We start from the raw sequence: 4,086 nt of genomic DNA on the forward strand, positions 1-4,086 counted from the left end.
ACGCCTTTAATCCAAGCACTTGGGAGGCAGAGGCAGGCGGATCTCTGTGAGTTCGAGGCCAGTCTGGTCTGCAAGAGCTAGTTCCACGACAGGCACCAAAAACTACAGAGAAACCTGTCGAAAATCAAAAAAGAAAGAAAGAAAGAAAGAAAGAAAGAAAGAAAGAAAGAAAGAAAGAAAAGAAAGAAAACTTGCCGTGTCTTATTCTCACAGATTAGGAATCAGAGGGAGAATTTAGGACAGAAACAGACTTCCCTATAAAGTCCTTCTTCAGGGAGAGATAGCCTTAGTGCATATGACTTATATGCACATTACTTTGGTCTGTCCTAAGAGCACAGGTCAGACCATGAACCAGAAGTAGACTCTCCTATAACCCTCAAGGACCTGCCCTCGGGGAGCCACCTCTGCCAGCCATGCCTCCCGCTGCAAGTGTCCTAACTTTCCGTCCCTAGACCAAGCCATTCTTTCCACGAAGATAGGTGTTGTAGGGAAGCCTGCTGACTGTGAATTGTTGCCCTCTGGGCTTGCTTTGACCAGCTACCTTACTTATTACATTCAGGAAAGCACTAGTACACACAGTGCACCCATGTGCCCCACAGACGAGAGCACTGAGTGTCCCTAGCAGGAAAGTTCCAGGCGCCACTTTCCTTTGAGCAGCAATAAGCAGCAATTAGCGCTATTGATGAGTCTCAGAGTTCATGGCTGCAGCTGACATGAGAGGCAAAGCAAGTCCTAAGATCCTCTGCTCCTCCTGGACTCATAATGACTTGGGTCAAGGCTTTCGCCCCAGCAAAGTCACCAAAGAAAAGACAGCGAAGTGACAAGAGTTTAAGCCACATGACTTCTTCAGGGGCTCCAAATGCTGGAGAACCCGTCATAAATTAGCTCTCAGGAGCTGATGAGGTGTTGGAACGGAGTCTCAGACACCGTCCCCCTGCAAACACTTCAAGTCTCACCAGCTGCAAGTTATCATTCTAGATGCCACCCCAGCAACTCACGCTATCCCTCTCCCGTGTTTCTGGAAAAAAAAAAAAAAACCCATCCCAGATACTGGATCTGGAAGGAGGTCAGATGCCCTGGCTCTGTGATTTTCAATCCTTTTGCCAGCAATAGACTTATGATGAGTTTACTCCTTGGCCCCTGTTTTAAACAATTTGTCTGCCAAATGACCAGTGTTTACTAAGTAACAACAAATTAATTTACCAAAGTCTTCTCTAACTACTAAATCCAGACTGAAATTCCAATTGGCAGAAGGCCATGTGTTGTGTTAATTAATTCTATTCCTAAGCTTGGAAACACACTACTTCCAGCAGGCTGGATCTGCAAAGACCGAGGCTTCAAGGAGGGTTTCTGCAGGAAATGGGGACAGGGGTGAACATGTTCTAGGCTCTGTGGAGCTCTAAGGTTCTCAAGAGAGGGAACCTCCAGTCGAAATTCACTCACTATTAGAAGGTATTCATGTTCTTGCTTCGGCAGCACATACACTAAAATTGGAACGATACAGAGAAGATTAACATGGCCGCCATGCAAGGATGACACGCAAATTCATGGTTTTTTGCAGTCTACAGAAAGAGAAAAGATCTTCACCAACCCCACATTTGACAGAGGGCTGATCTCCAAAATATAAAAAGAACTCAAGAAACTAGACACTTAAATACCAAATAATCCAACCAAAAATTGGGGTTCAGGTTTAAACAGAGAATTCTTAACGGAAGAATCTCAAATGGCTGAAAGACATTTAATGAACTGCTCAACATCCTTAGTCATCAGGGAAATGCAAATCAAAACGACTCCAAGATACCATCTTACACCTGTCAGAATGGCTAAGATCAAAACACTGATGACAGCTTGTGTTAGAGAAGATGTGGAGTAAGGGGAACACTCCTCCATTGCTGGTGGGAGTGTAAACTTGTTCAGCCACTTTGGAAATCTTACCACACTTTCATTGTATTGCATTATAAACTGTGTGCATGCACACACTTATGCCTGCCACAGTGCCTGTGTAGGGGTCAGAGGACAAGTTGCGGGGATCAATTCTCTCTTTCCATAATGTGGCCCCTGGGATTGAAGTCACGTTGCCAGGCATGGCACAAGTAACTTTACCTGCTCATTTACCTGAGAGGCATCTGATCCTCTCCCATACTTTACCGGTTGAGCCATCTCTCTCTCTCCTATACTTTAAACTATGCCATCAGTAAGTATTTGTACCACGATGACCAGGTAACTGTTGTCTTCTTGGGATCTACTCTAATGTGACTGCTTGTCCTTCATTGCTCAGACCTTTGTCTTTTCTTATTTATAATTGTTCAATGGCATCCTCTTTCTAGATCTTTCTAGATGATCTATTATACCAGTTACCTCCAATATCATCCTTTCTGTTGGGCCCACTTCTCTGTGGAAATGCCTTAAGAAACCTAACTCTGCCTGAGTCAGTGTGGGCTGGTGGCTCTTCAGACCTGTCCCTCAGTCTTACCTGGGTCTTTCTCTTAACAGCTTTCTTTATTCATTCAGTTATTTTTCTGCTTATGTCTTTGTCTCACTGGTGCGTACCCTGCAGTCACTTTCTGAGGGAAAAGAAGGTTTGCTTTCAGGGGCAGAACACAACTGCAAACATATTTTTTTTTCTATTTTTATCCTAGATTCACAATTCGACAAAAATGTAAAAATCTAAGTTGGAGATTTTTCTCTAAAACTTTCAAGACATTCCGCCACTCTTTCCTCACCTTTAGCATTGCTCTTAGAAGACTAACATCATAGGTGTCCCACACAGAGGGCTGGGTAAAGAAAAGAGCACGCAGACACAGACACATACACACACACACAGGTACACACTTCAGATATATCACAAACATGACAAATATCATGTTCTCTTTCATTTGTGGGTCCTAGATTTTTCTCTTGGTTCATAAAAACATGTATGAATACATGGCATGCAAATACAAGTGATACTGTCCAGTCACGCTGGTGTCCAGTCACGCTGGTGTCCAGTCACGCTGGTGTCCAGTCACACTGGTGGGATAAAGAGCACTAAAGGGAGGGAGGGGTTGAAACAAGAGAGAATAGGCAAGTATGGGAGAACTATGCTCAATATAAACCATACACATGTACGAAAATACTTAAAACATTTTAAAAAGACTAACGCCAGGGACAGCTAAAAGGCTCAGTCGAACACAGACACACAACTTCTTTCTCAGTCTTGCTTTTGATACCCCCTCACCCTGAGAGCTTTTATAGCTTTTTACATCTTAAAGCTTGATCATTTATCAGGACTTCCATAGCTAAGTGTGCCAACGTTAGGGCCAGGCACCCATCTCCCAACCCTGCTTTATCTCTTTACCAGCATCGACGCTGGTTGGGACCCTGATCTTCTCTGTGCGCATATCTTTGTAAATTCATGAGGAACTTCATGACATTTCTGTGAGTGTTAAAATAAATACTCTAAATATAGAGTTTTGAAATGTGCCTGACTTATGGGGGCAACTCAGGACAAGTTCTTGCTGCATTGACAGTCATCTCTGCTCTGGGTTCTGCGGACGTGGAGGACAGCGCTCCATTTCTGACTGCGTGTCTGCTCTCATTGCCCGGGTTCCCACTTCTGACGGAAGATCACTGGGCACTTTCTCGGAGGCTGCCAGGGAAGCATTCCTCCTGGCTAGGTTCTGACCGAGACTCTGAGTTCTGATCATCTCATTCCCAGGTGCACTGGGATAGCTGCTCTGATCGGTCTATCGTTAACAGGCAGCTTCTCTCTAGTCTGCCTCATGACCTCGTGTCCTTCACCTCCAGAGATTCCTAGTTCCTACAGAAGCATGAGACTCTGTGGGTTGACCCAGCACACTCCCATCACTGCCGACTCCCAAGCCTGAGACACCGTGAACAGTCACCCAAGAATAGAGAACGTCCTGTCCATTCCCACTTGCCTGCGCACTGTTGCGAGGGGATCTGATTTCCTGCAAGTCAGACAGAACAGCCAAGAAGCACAAGGGAGTAGGGAGGACAGTCCTGCAGCGTTGCTTGAACAAATGGTACTGAGGAGTCATGAGATAAAGGCTCTGCATTCCCTCCTAGTTACCTGCTCACTACAGA

General features: G+C 45.0%; 1 non-coding gene across 1 annotated transcript; it reads left to right on the plus strand.

Annotated features, from left to right (window-relative positions):
• Nucleotides 1-1,460: 1,460 nt before the first annotated feature.
• On the plus strand, nt 1,461-1,567 carry LOC126491782 (U6 spliceosomal RNA). The gene has a single exon (XR_007589458.1). It is a non-coding gene; the product is annotated as a U6 spliceosomal RNA (small nuclear RNA).
• The last annotated feature ends 2,519 nt before the right edge of the window (nt 1,568-4,086 follow it).

This window comes from Alexandromys fortis, unplaced genomic scaffold (genome assembly GCF_014885135.2).
Source record: "Alexandromys fortis isolate MF-2015 unplaced genomic scaffold, M_Fortis_MF-2015_v1.1 scaffold_22, whole genome shotgun sequence".
In the NCBI taxonomy this organism is placed as follows: domain Eukaryota; kingdom Metazoa; phylum Chordata; class Mammalia; order Rodentia; family Cricetidae; genus Alexandromys; species Alexandromys fortis.